We start from the raw sequence: 14,466 nt of genomic DNA on the forward strand, positions 1-14,466 counted from the left end.
CCCTTTCCTTTCGACCGCATTTTCTTTCTCCTAATCATATTTCATAAAGATCCCACAGGTAGAACCTGTGAAACACACTCTTTATGAGACTGCATCTGAAGATGGAGCAAAACCTTCAGTTTCTTGAACAATGTAGTCACTTGGTCATTCAATTTGTAAACTTTGCTAAGGCTCAAGCATTTTTGAAGGGAGATACTTTAGTTTAAAATGAATCATAGTAATTAATATCTAATCCAGAAGTAATTCATAATAATAATAATAATAATAATAATAATAATAATAATAATATCCCTCCCTTGTTTCTATAAAACAACTGCCAGCCCCACTTGAGCAGTTTCCCATTCTCTCTCCTGTTGTCAAGAAGACATTCCAACGAGATGCCCCAACAACCCTGATAGAATCATCTGTCTGTTCTGAGCATGCCCAGACCTGTTTTCATGAAAGCCAGATCTCCCTAGCTTTCAGCATGGAGAGAACTTTGTGCATGCTCTGGTAACCAGAGAAGCAACAGGTAGCACAAGGTCAGATGTATGTGATGCAGAAAGTTGCACTGGCAGTAAAACTTGGTTTTGTTACCAAGTGGTGAAAGCTCCTAAATTATTGTTATATGAACTCAAGAATGGCTGGTGAAAGTCTTGTGGTTCAACTGGAGCAACCAGCTCAAACCTCTTCACATGCTGTGATTCTCAGGTAGACTGAAGGGGAACAATAGGCTTGATTAACATTCCCTCCCAAAGTAAGCTAAAGCTGGAAGAAAAGCTTACTGTATGGTCCTGAAAGACCTACATTGGCTCCCAGTATGTTTCCGAGCACAATTCAAAGTGTTGGTGCTGACCTTTAAAGCAGTACACTGCCTTGACCTGAAAGAGTGTCTCCATCCCCATCGTTCTGCCCAGACATTGAGGTTCAGCTCCAAGGGCCTTCTGCTGCTACTTTCACTGCAAAAAGTGAGGTTACAGGGAACCAGGCAGTAGTGGTACCCGCCCTGTGGAACGCCCTCCCATCAGATGTCAAGGAAATAAACTACTATTTGACTTTTAGAAGACATCTGAAGGCAGCCCTGTTTAGGGACTTCCAGGTTAGCGCCATTGGTGAATGGCGGAGTTCCTCCGACTGGAGGAGCGGGCTCCGTGAAAGTTGGGTCTTCCCATAGCGGCGAAGGTGGAGGCCTGCTATGGCAAGACCCCAGGCAGAGGATGTGGGGTTCGGCAGAGCGCCAAGAGCCCCTCCCCTACTCGCGGGAAACCCCTTTTTGGGGCTCCGGAGCGAAGTGGGGTGAGCAGCGCGGTGCATCAAACCAACTGCTACTTTCACGGAGGGAAGCCACGCAGCCATCACCGGAGAGCGCTGACTTTTTCCTGATGATAATTGGACTCAAAAAATACCTGTGAGTAAAAACGGAAGATTCGACTAAGAAAATTACAAAATTTATGAATTAGGCACAAAGCGGGAAGGTCTAAACAGGAAGTCAGCCTTCTGCTTTGTAAATAGACTGAAGCAAAGACTTTATAAGCTAAAAAGCCTGGAAAATTGATTTAAAGACTGAAATTTCCTGCATTCATAAACAACAAACCCCCCCCCCCTTGACAGCAGGGGAAAGGGGGGAAAATCTCTGATTTCTTAAGCCTGCGGAGAGAGAGTAAAGGAACATAAGTCTCTGTCGTCCCAAACCTGGGGACAGGGTGTCAGAACAGAAATTTTTGGAGATGCCCATCGAGTGAAAGTGGTTTATTTTTGACAGATAGCAAAAAGAAGAGAAACAAATTATCTTTAATGCTGCTTTCTGCATTTTGCATGTTAAGGAAACAAAGTATTTGAAAACCGAAAGTAAATTTTCCTTTGTTGGATACATTTTAAAGATGGATGTGAACTGAAATTGTGTCCCCTAGAGGGAGCTTGTCAATTTGTTGCTGCAGTTTATAGTGAAACTCTACAACTCTGGGAATTAGACCGTAGGACCAGCTGCCTGACCTTGAACAGCAATGTGCCAGGAAGAAATCTTGTCGTCTGACCTTGGCAGAATAAATGCTATGCTACAGCAGCTGCATGAGAAAATGAACTTGATGAATGAAAAGCTATATTTTATGTCTGTTGTAGCCGGTAAATATGAACTAACAGAAAATAAGGATAAAGAAGCTCCACAACAATTAATTCAGAAAACTGGCTTGACAGGACAAGCTCAAGGGCAGATGATGATGGAAGAGGTTGTGATTGCACTTCAAAAGACACAGATGGAGAAACCTAAAGTCCTGCACGACCAAAAGCCGCAGTACTGCAAGATTGAATATGGTGTGTTTCTGGAAGTGTTTGGAGTTAAGGAAGCTCTCAGCTCTGGCAGGACTCTGGAACGGGTTGACAACTACTTCTGGAACAACTACTTTTTGGATTACAAAATTAACCTGGGGGAGTGGGACTCTGGGGAATCGGCTAGCCTGATGAAAGAAAAGGGAGATTATTACCGGTTGGACTTCCCCGGAGGTCCACCACCCAAGGAGAAAGAGAAGAAATTACGAAAGAAAACAACAAGGGACAGGGAAGGGTGTAAGAATAAACAGGAACAAGAAAATCTGCAGAGGGGGCATGGAAGAGACTTAAGAGCCTCGGATATCAGAACACCAGATTGATGGACTGGACGTGAGACTTAAAAGGACTGACATAACCCGAAACCAGGAAGAAGGGACGTTGGATAAAAATTTGAGGAGAACTTCTATTTATTTTTGGAATTAGTTTGATATTAATGAAATAACAGGGAATTTGTTGGAAAGGGGAAAAAATGGCTTTAGTAGAAAGGTTTGAAGAAATTAGGCATAAATATGGTTTAAATTTTGAAACTTTATGGGAAGAAATTTAAGGACTATTTGCAGAAACAGTGTGTCAGGGGCTCAAGAGCAGAAGCACAGGGAAGGGAGGAGATGGAGAGCGAAGGGGAAGAATCCGAGGGGAGCGTAGGAGAAGATGACAGTGGCCCGAGAGATTCCATGAGCCTCTCCAGCGAATCGGAAGATTCACAGAAGGGGGCGCCAGTGGCCAGGGCAAGGGGGTTCCCAAGGGGGACACCCCAGGAGCAAGGGGCCAGCGGGGACTCCCAGAGCAGCAGTTGGAAATCAGGACCAGCTTCCCCACCAGAGCATAGTGGGGGGGAAGAGTCCCAGGTATCGGGGCCAGCGTATCCCCCACCAGGGAGAGAAGATGAGTCAGGGCTGACCACGCCTCCATCGGAGAGTCAGGCAAAGGAGGGGAGGTCAAGTCCAGTGAGCCTCCCAGAAGAGGGAAGCAGTGACAGAAGCAGTGTAACGGTCAGGAGGAAGGTTACTGGGTTGGCGCGAGAGACAAGTTCAAATGTACAGGACAGCAGAGAATGAGGATTGGGAACCAGGTCCTAAAGCCTGGCGGAGGCAGGGGGAGGAGTCAGGCGACTCAGCGTCAGAAGAGTCCAGAAAGGGGAATGCCCCAGCGGGCAGGAGGACCCAGAGGAGGAGAGAGCAGCGGAAGAGGTGGAGCAGGGCTATGATCTTAAACTGGTGTCGGGGGGAGGAGATTCGGACGGGACTTCGACGGTCTAGGGTTTAAGACGTAGAGCTGCGTGCTGCGGCTTTGAAATGGAAACTGAACTTTAATAAAGACTTTTGTACATAACGACGACCTGGCGTTGGTCCTCTGTGAGCTGGGACCTTGGGGCAGCTCTGACACAGTGTAAATTCAATGGATGTCAAAATGAAGTAGGAATGAAACGAAGTGATTTCTAACAATAAGGTTAAAAGGGAATATGCAAAAAATGGTTGGATAACTAGATGAAAAATAGAATGATATAATATGTTTAAGATAAACAACTAAGATAAAACAAAGAGAGAAAAATTTGCTGAACTAATTATTTGAATTGGAATACAAAGGAGGTGTGGGGAAGTCATGGAAATAAGTAAATGAATTATAAGACAGAGAAAGAGGGATTTGTTTTTAGCTTGTTCATATTTTTCCTTTTCTTTTTTTCCTGTATTTTGTACTTTTTTCTTTTTTTTGGACTATGTAATTTCTTTTTTTCTTTTTTCTCAGAAATTTCAATAAATATTATTTTTTTAAAAAAAAAAAAAAGAAGGCAGCCCTGTTTAGGGAAGTTTTTGAGGATAGATATTTTATTGTGTTTTTAATATTCTGTTGGGAGCTGCCCAGAGTGGCTGGGGAAACTCAGCCAGGTGGGCGGGGTATAAATAAATGATGATGATGATGCCTTTCATGCATTAATTAGACATACGCACGTTGGTTATGTGAGGCTGGTTATCCCACAGTTTTCCTGGAAGGTCAGTGAGAGAGTAAGCATGGCAGAGTGTGCTGTATTTGACTCCACCAGAGCATTTACATAGCACTGGCCTCCTAGCTCCGACTCATCCTCTGAGTAATTTGCAGCATCTCCACTGCTGGAAAGTCAGGTAAACACTTCTCCTCCCGGAAGGCTGCCACCTGCACATTCTGAGCCCCCAAAGAGCAATAGAACTGTGAGGTGGGCATGAACAACCTTTTCAAAGAATTCTGAACATCCTGGTGAAGAATGATGGAGACATGTCAGGGAAAACATCTAGACTGATGTACAGATGGTCAGTGAAGTGAGGAAGCGAGGATTGGTTATACACTGAATTAAAAAGCACATCTCCACAGAAGTGAGAGATTGCCAAGCCAATTTCTGGATTCTAAGCCTTCATCTCTCGCTGCTTATAGCCACGTTGTAGCAGGAGGCTGGGTGCTGAATGTGGTCCTCTCTATATGGCCTCCCAGATTCTTCTTGGCCAGTCCTTCTCACCAGGCCATGCCACCATCTCACCTGTCTTTGCTCTGCATCCTCTCTCAGTCCGTTTCCCCATTTGGAATGTGTCCTACAGCTCTGGTCATGCTTCTTCCTCCCAGGAGAGAGGAATGAGAAATATAGCCTTGTGTAGACTAGACCCCCTGGTCTGGCCCTGCCCACATAAAAGATTATATGGTCCTAGCCTATAAGTTCAACACATAAAAGCAAGTGGAGCCTATCTTCACATTCCCTCTCTCATTCATTCAGCACAATTTTAGGTTTGTTGGTTTGCACAGTTAGATTAATGTTACAAAGAAGTTTTATAGACTGATTTGAGGGGGGTTTTAATAATAAAGTGGCATATAGGTTGTATGAAATTAACTAAAAATAAGCACAGACCTGTGAGGTTTGTGCCTAGGGGTGGGGGAGAAACTTGATTCAGTTTGCATTTAAAGGTGAATATGCCAAATTTACACTTTGGGAAATAATACGCAACCAGATTTAGAGTCCTCCTTCAAAATTCACTCATCTCTGAATTTTGCAATACAAGTAAAGTGCACAAAAATGTATCAACATAGGCATGCTCTCCAACATGCTGAGTCCTAAAATTAGGACACACATCTTCCCAGCTGTGCTCCCATGTGAGTCCTGCGACCACACAAGATCATGGCAATGGAAAAAGTGGGTTTTTTACAGGCAAGATCTTGGTGTGAAATCGAGGTGCCCAAAATAGCTAGCATGCTCTCATGCAAAGAAAGGGATGCCCTGCTTGTGGAATATGCTTGGCTATAGTATGTTTTACAAATATGTTTATATTAGGAGAAAAATCATATTACGATGTCGATGAATTTTCATGAGGACTTCCTTTTTGAACAAAAAAAATGTCAACTAATTTGAAGATGCGAAGAATGGATTAGGGAAAATGAGAAACTGAGAGAAATAAAAATCGGCAGAGTCAGCCATTACTGATTTTGCCACTTATTTTCCAGGTTTTCATCTGCAACCTTATGGGAAGGGGGGGGGAATAAAAATAAAACCAAGACACCAGAATAACATAGTAGCTTTCATTCTTATCAGTTCACGGAATTACAGAGATAGCCACAACTTTGACTTGATCTTCTTGAGAAAGGAAATGGTGAAGGGCAGCCAAAGATGTAAGAATACATATATGCTGGTCTATGTTGAAGTACTTCAGGTGACTTTAAGACTTCTCTATATATCTTTATTGCACAAGTCACTGTCACTGCAACATTTTAGGATGACTTTGGTGTCCTCAAAGCTTCCTTCAGCATTGCAGTCTTCATTTCTCCAGCATCCATGTACAATGGAATATAGGTTTCCACCTAAGGAGGGGGGCATGGATGGACTATATGCAATTGGCTGAGATGACTGGCAGAATCCGAGACCTGGGAGAAGAGAGGATTGAAGAAGACTGGAAGAAATTTAAGACTTATTTACAAAAATATTGCAATTTGGTTGAATGTTAAGAAGGATGCTAGATCATAAATAATTGGCCACCACCAAATTAGATTTGAATTTGACGATAAGTGAGATTAAGGAAAACATAAACCTTTCGGAAAATTGTTAGATAATATGTAATGAGCGGATATAAGATTGTAAACAAGATTATAATTTGCTTGGAAAAAAATTTTCTAACGATGTAAGTGGGAGAGGGAGACGTGAGGGAGTCCAAGGAAGTTATGAAGCTATATTATGATATAAGTAATGTTGTTTATTATGCATTTGTATTTAAAAAAAACTTTAATAAATATTTATTAAAAAAAAAAAGATGTGCATCAGCAGGGCTCCCCCTGCTGGTGGTTAACCCTTGTGAGACTTCCTGCAGGTGGGCAGGAGTCAGATATAGTTGGTTCAGTTCCAATCCCAAAGCCAATACTGCTCACTTTGGCTAACCAATAAAGTTGTGGCCTAAATTTTGCCCATATATGGTGTCCATCTGTCATTATTCAACATAAGGGGGAAGCCTCAGGGTCTTGGCATGCAATTACATTCAGTCGCAAGATAGCATTGAAGTGGGGAATGTTTTTATGTGTGGGCATTATTTATAAACTTTAGTAGGAACAGTTCTGGATCAGGATCTGGAGCAAATATGAAATGCTGCAACTCATTCAAATTAATTTTAAAAATAGGATTCATAGTTAATTATATACACGTAAATTCACTTATAATTGTGGGGTGTATCTATTACAGCTTCTTATTTTGTCCACAAGTGGGCTGATAGGACCACACTGCAGTCTCTTTGATCCTCTTCAGGGGACATGATGTTCTCTTGGATTCTTTTGGAGATGTCTCTTCATGGGGATAAAAGGAAGCCTCTTCTCCAGTTTGCTGAAAGCCAATGTGACTTGAGATGTGCTGTGACCACAGAACCCTCTCGATTCCAAGATGGCCCCGAAGAATCAGATCCTGCTCCTTGCAATCTCTGCCTTTCTCCTCTTCACATCTGGAGGTAAGGTCCATTGACAAGGGATCGGAGAAGGATTTTCTTTTCTTTTTTTGTAAACTAATAAATCTTTAATAATTTTTTTAAAAAACCCACCACATAAAATCACAATATAAAAACACAAGATAAGTCATCAAAATAAAAAACAAGAACAAACCTATAATTTCCCCCTGACACATTTTAAAAGGGCATTGCATGTCAGTCAGTGAAAGGCCTGTTTAAAGGAGGACCAGTCAGATTGTCCAATTCCACATAGTCTGTCAGTTTCATTCTTCTATCGTCGGTATTTCCTCTTGTTTCCATTTCTGGGCCAACAAGATTCTAGCTGCCGTAACTGCATATTGAAAGAGTTTACCGTCTTTTCTTCTTATTTCCTTTCCTGTGATCCCTAATAGAAAAGCCTCTGGTGTTTTTTTACAAAAGTATATCTTAACATCTTTTTCATTTCATTATAAATCATTTCCCAAAAACTTTTCACTTTCTTACATTCCCACCACATATGGAAGAATGTTCCTTCTTTTCCTTTACATTTCCAACATTTGTTACACGTCTTATAGATCTTTGCTAGTTTTACTGGTGTAATCTACCATCTATAAAACATTTTCATAACATTTTCTTTCAATGCCATACATGCAGTAAATTTTACATTCTCTTTCCACAGTTTTTCCCAATCATCAAATTGTATGTTATATCCAAAATCTTTGGCCCATTGTATCATTACCGATTTAACCTCTTCATCTTTCGTATGCCATTCCAATAATATCTTATACATTTTTGACAAAGTTTTACATTCATTGTTTATTATATCTGTTTGGAACTTAGAATCTTTTTCTACATAACCACTTTCTTTTAGATCTTTTTTAAACATTTCGTTTACCTGGAAATAATGCAACCAATCATATACATGATCTTTAACTTGTTCATATGGTTTTAGTTTCCATTTTCCTCCTTCTTTAATTACCAATTCTCCATATGTGATCCATTTACCTCTCATATTAATTTTTTTTTACACTCATAACCTCCAATGGAGATAGCCAATGTGGAACTTTTGGTTCCAGTAAATTTTTATATCTTTCCCATATTTCTATTAGCGAACTCCTGAAAATGTGGTTTCCAAAACCTTTATAATAATAATAATAATTTATTATTTATTATTTATACCCCGCCCATCTGGCTGGGCCTCCCCAGCCACTCTGGGCGGCTTCCATATAAACAAAAAATACAGTAAAATCACACGTTAAAAACTTCCCTGAACAGGGCTGCCTTAAGATGTCTTCTGAATGTCAGGTAGTTGTTTATTGCTTTGACATCTGCTGGAAGGGTGTTCCACAGGGTGGGCGCCACTACCGAGAAGGCCCTCTGCCTGGTTCCCTGTAGCTTTGCTTCTCACAATGAGGGAACCGCCAGAAGGCCCTCGGCGCTGGACCTCAGCGTCCGGGCAGAATGATGGGGGTGGAGACGCTCCTTCAGGTATACTGGACCGAGGCCGTTTAGGGCTTTAAAGGTCAGCACCAACACTTTGAATTGTGCTCGGAAACATACTGGGAGCCAATGTAGGTCTTTCAAGACCCGTCTTATATGGTCTCGGCGGCCGCTCCCAGTCACCAGTCTAGCTGCCGCATTCAGGATTAGTTGTAGTTTCCGAGTCACCTTCAAAGGTAGCCCCACATAGAGTGCATTGCAGTAGTCCAAGCGGGAGATAACCAGAGCATGCACCACTCTGGCGAGACAGTCCGCAGGCAGATAGGGTCTCAGCCTACGTACCAGATGCAGCTGGTAAACAGCTGCCCTGGACACAGAATTGACCTGCACCTCCATGGACAGCTGTAAGTCCAAAATGACTCCCAGGCTGCGCACTTGGTCCTTCAGGGGCACAGTTACCCCATTCAGGACCAGGGAATCCTCCACACCTGCCCGCCTCCTGTCCCCCAGAAACAGTACTTCTGTCTTGTCAGGATTCAACCTCAATCTGTTAGCCGCCATCCATCCTCCAACCGCCTCCAGACACTCACACAGGACCTTCACTGCCCTCACTGGTTCTGATTTAAAAGAGAGGTAGAGCTGGGTATCATCTGCATACTGATGAACACCCAGCCCAAACCTCCTTTATGGACTTTCTTCTTATCACACCATAGATACGCGCGCCAACCAAATCTGTTATCAAAACCTTCAAGATCTAGTAACTCCTTATTTTCTAATTTTATCCATTTCTTTAGCCAACATAGGCATGCTGCTTCATAATATAATTTCATATCTGGTAGGGCGAAGCCTCCTCTTTCTTTTACATCTGTCAATAACTTATATTTTATTCTTGGCTTCTTCCCCTGCCAGATATACCTTAAAATCACTCTTTGCCATTCTTTAAAAATTCCTATCCCCTTTATAATGGGCATAGTCTGAAATAAGAATAACATCTTTGGCAGTACGCTCATCTTTATTGTAGAAATTCTACCCCAAAAAGATAGTATCATTCTACCCCACACCTCCAGATCATTCCTTATTCCCTTCCAAACCGGAATATAATTATTTTGATACAAATCAATATTTGTGGGAGATAACAAATTCCCAGATATTTTGCCTTTTTCACCACCTCTATCTCCGTCTGTTGCTGCATTGTTTCAATCTTACTTTGTTTCATATTTTTTGCAATCATTTTAGTCTTTTTCTTATTCAGTCTAAATCCGGCTACCCTCCCAACTTCTTCAATCTCATTCAATACCTCTTTTACACTTTCAATTGGTTCTTCGATTGTTATTACCAAATCATCGGCAAAGGCTTTAACTTTATACTCATTCTGACCTACTGTCACCCCTTTTATTTGTTTATTTTGTCTAATTGCATTTAAAAAGACCTCCAGAACCGTTATAAATAACAATGACGAGAGCGGGCGACCTTGTCTTGTTCCTTTAGATATTTTTTTATCTTCTGTAATTACGCTATTAACTATCAATTTTGCTCTCTGTTCTGTATAGATTGCCTTAATACCATTTAGAAACTCTTTTCACACAGGATTTTCACACAGAAAGCAATTTCCAAGCGAAGACCTGGCAAAGAAAGGAATCTCATTTCAAAAAATGGAGAAGACTGGTTGTTCCACACGTAAAAATGGCAGGGCCAATTTAGGAGTCATATTTGTTTGTTGTAGAAAAACATGAGGGAAATTTAGCGAAATATTCAATCCAAACTAGCTGTGTGTAAAAAATTCTCTGCTGAAATTCAGTGGCACAGTACAGGCAAAAGTAAATCATAAGGTAGGTTCCAACAAAGTCATCTGTTAGTGCAAGGATTTCTGTCCCAGATGAAACCTGTTGCTTGACACTGCTCAGTGCTCATGGCCCATGTCCAAGACCTCTCTCCATTCTGATCACTTCCTCTGGTCACTCAACCTCTTTGTTCCTTAGTGTTCCTTAACAGCATTCATCTTCTTGTCTGTCAGCACACTTTACCTCACAGCTTAAACTTCCCTGTTATGTCTGAACAGGACCTTCCTTCTGTAGTCTAGTGTTCTTCAAACTTGGGTCAGCAGATGTTGTTGGGTGGATAACATCCTCTCAATCTCCCTAGTCAGCTTAGCCAAGGGCCAGGGTCCAGAGATGATGGGAGCTGCACTCCAACAACATTTAAGGATCCATAGTTGAAGAACAATGCTCTTGTTCCTTTGATCCACAGACTTCAGTCAAGATGAGTTTCTACTTCCTCACAAAAGCTAAATTATTTATGCAATGGCATGACAGTGACTCAGCCAGAAGGGAAAGCCCAGGGATGATGAAAATGGGTGACATTTCACCTGGATTACCTCTAGCCTCAGGGTTTCTTTTCTGCTGTATACATGAAGTATTGTAACAAAATTTGTCAGCTAAGGTTGTTTGGTCCTTTCTTAGCTGAGATTTGGGTTGGCAAGAGATTTGATCATGTACATTTTCTCTTCCCAAGCAGATGCTTTGTTATGTATGAAAGGCAAAACCAATGTTGTAACCAGTGAGGCTGGTGAACGAACTGTCTGTAAAGTGCCGTCTGGACCACATGCCTGCTATCTTGTGCAGGAGTTTAGAGGTAAGCTATATGCCGGAGCTCCAACTGCATATACCCAAACTGTTGGAACTCATCTCCCCAAACTTTCTCTTCTTTTGTTTTAATAAAACAAAGAGGGAATTCTTGCTGCAAAAATACTAGTGTTCTCTCAAAAGAGGGTGAGGGGGGAATACGGTCCCAGAAGCCCACTGTTTGGCCTCTCCTTCTTCCTGCCTATCGAAGCCACACAGCACAGTCTCAGATCCTCCCCCTTTGGAGGATTTGAGCCTGGGTGGTTGGTTTTTGCACTTTCATGAATGTCTTCCTTGCACGCAGGGAATCAGGCATTGGAATAATGTGTTGTGGTGTGTCGAAGTGCTAGGTGTGGCCATCGCCTATGCCTTCAATTTTTAGGGGTATTCCATTAAAGGAATCTGGCGGTCGTGTATTCTGTCCGATGCCTGCTTGGCGGGAGGCCATGGCACGACCCCCGGTGACAGCAGGGGTGAGCCTATAGTTGCATTAGCATCAATAGGCTCCACCTACTGGTGAATAAACCCATCTGTTTTGTGATCCAATGCCTAAGCCAATACCTTTTCACTGCTGTAATCAATAAAGTTGTGGCCTTTCCTAGCCCATTAACCTTATATCATGTGTCCTCGTGTCTTCATTTCACTTTGCGGGGGTCGGGTCCTCGAACCACAAAGACTCTCCTCCCTGAAAGAGAGGGGAGTGGTTGTGGGCGGGAGCCCGAGCACTGCCCTAGCAGGGGGCGTTTGCCCCCTGCCTCCAGCTCACCTGGCTGGCGCTCACAACCCCACCGGTGGCCATCCAACCAGGTGCCACGGAGGGGGCATGTTCAGCAGCCTTTTGCTGCAGCGCCAGCCTCTCCCTGGCCTCATTCCTCGTTGTCGTCATTCCGTGCGAGTCACCCACCCTCCACTCCCTTCGAGTTAGGGCTTAGGTCATTGGCCTTGCTATGGACCTTAGGTTGGTCACCCTGGTTGGCCAGGGGGCCTGGTAGGAGTTTTTCCATTTGGCATTAGGCTTTTTGGTTTTTTCGCATACCTTGTAGCAATCGTCACAACTTTTGTGGTATTGGTGGGTAGGTTAGGCATTGGAATAATGTGTTGTGGTGTGTCAAAGTGCTAGGTGTGGCCATCGCCTATGCCTTCAATTTTTATGGGTATTCCATTAAAGGAATCTGGCGGTCATGTATTCTGTCCGATGCCTGCTTGGCGGGAGGCCATGGCACGACCCTCGGTGACAGCAGGGGTGAGCCTATAGTTGGATTAGCATCAACAGGCTCCACCTACTGGTGAATAAACCCATCTGTTTTGTGATCCAATGCCTAAGCCAATACCTTTTCACTGCTGTAATCAATAAAATTGTGGCCTTTCCTAGCCCATTAACCCTATATCACGTGTCCTCGTGTCTTCATTTCACTTTGCGGGGGTCGGGTCCTCGAACCACAACTGGTAGCATAAAGACAAGCTAGACTGATCTTGCATGGTGTACGCCTTGGTCCAAAGTACAGCATGTTTGTCTTGGGCCAGGGTTAAAGTCCTCTCTGAGCAGTGGACCCTTTTCCCCTTATCTCATCTCTGGAGGAAGGAGAATGCGAGTAGCTTACTCAAGGTGTATCTCATGAGGACTTGCAAATTTTAGACATCTTATGTTGGCTGGTTTTAAGAGGGGGGAAACAACCAACCATCCACTTTATTTATTTATTTATTTATTTATTTATTTATTTATTTATTTATTTTTAATTGATTTCTTGACAACAACAAAAAGTGCAAACAAGCAAAACAAATTATCTGAATTTTAAACTCTATAGCATGACAGCCTGGAAGACCAAAATACAAAGATACAGTGTGCCTCCAAAGGGACAATAAAATATAAACTCGAACTCATATAAAGATTCCTTTTACAAATAATAAAGAGCATTCACCATCTGTGAGTTCCATTATTATTGAGAATAAAAGTTCAATATAGCCTTAAATAAGCCAGCCATTTGCGTATACTGATGACACAAAGCGCTCGTGTGCCTCAGTACAAGTATAGGAAGTATGAAATTTATGAAATATATGAAAAAAATCATTTGAGGTGTGCCTTTAAGATACTTTAGTTTATGAGATACCTATTCAAGAAGGGCAATTTGTCAAACCCTTTCTTTCCTTATTTTCTCTCTGGATCTCGTTCTAGGAGGAACGCTCACTGCAATACAGCAAGACTGCTGTTTTAACTGTAAGCCACCTGTAACTAGTACATTTTGTGATATCAAAAAGGAATATCCAGAAAAGAAGGTGGCCTTCAAAATTAAATGCTGTGACGGCCGTAACTATTGTAATGTAATTGGAAATGGGGAATAAACCTAAACATGCATGGACCCTTTCCTTTCGACCGCTTTTTCTTTCTCCCAATCAGATTTCATAAAGATCCCACAGGTAGAACTTGTGAAACACACTCTTTGTGAGACTGCATCTGAAGATGGAGTGAAACCTTCAGTTTCTTGAACAATGTAGTCACCTGGTCATTCAATTTGTAAACTTTGCTAAGGCTCAAGCATTTTTGAAGGGAGATACTTTAGTTTAAAATGAATTATAGTAATTAATATCTAATCCAGAAGTAATTCTAAATAATAATAATAATAATAATAATAATAATAATAATAATAATAATAATAATATCCCTCCCATGTTTCTATAAAACGACTGCCAGCCCCACTTGAGCAGTTCCCCATTCTCTCTCCTGTTGTCAAGAGGACATTCCAACGAGATGCCACAACAACCCTGATAGAATCATCTGTCTGTTCTGAGCATGCCCAGACCTGTTTTCATGAAGGCCAGATCTCCCTAGCTGTCAGCATGCAGAGAACTTTGAGCATGTTCTGGTAACCAGAGAAGCAACAGGTAGCACAAGGTCAGATGTATGAGATGCAGAAAGTTACACTGGCAGTAAAACTTGGTTTTGTTACCAAGTGGTGAAAGCTCCTAAATTATTGGTATATGAACTCAAGAATGGCTGGTGAGAGTCTTGTGGTTCAGCTGGAGCAACCAGCTCAAACCTCTTCACACGCTGTGATTCTTGTGTAGACCGAAGGGGAACAATAGGCTTGATTAACATTCCCTCCCAAAGTAAGCTAAACCTGGCAGAACAGCTTACTGTATGGTTTTAAGGGGGGGGAACAACCCACCATATACTTTATTTATTT

The 14,466-nt window shown here is 42.1% G+C and overlaps 1 long non-coding RNA gene across 2 annotated transcripts; it reads left to right on the plus strand.

Moving 5' to 3' along the window:
- The first annotated feature begins 7,090 nt into the window (after positions 1 to 7,090).
- LOC309365971 lies at positions 7,091 to 13,641 on the plus strand. 2 transcript variants are annotated; one of them, XR_014166333.1, is made up of 3 exons: positions 7,091 to 7,247; positions 11,178 to 11,294; positions 13,458 to 13,641. It is a non-coding gene; the product is annotated as an uncharacterized lncRNA (long non-coding RNA). The 2 variants fall into 2 exon arrangements; XR_014166334.1 differs by having other exon boundaries at positions 7,121 to 7,247; positions 11,175 to 11,294.
- Positions 13,642 to 14,466: the final 825 nt, after the last annotated feature.

This window comes from Podarcis melisellensis (genome assembly GCF_964234715.1).
Source record: "Podarcis melisellensis genome assembly, chromosome: 3".
NCBI lineage: Eukaryota > Metazoa > Chordata > Lepidosauria > Squamata > Lacertidae > Podarcis > Podarcis melisellensis.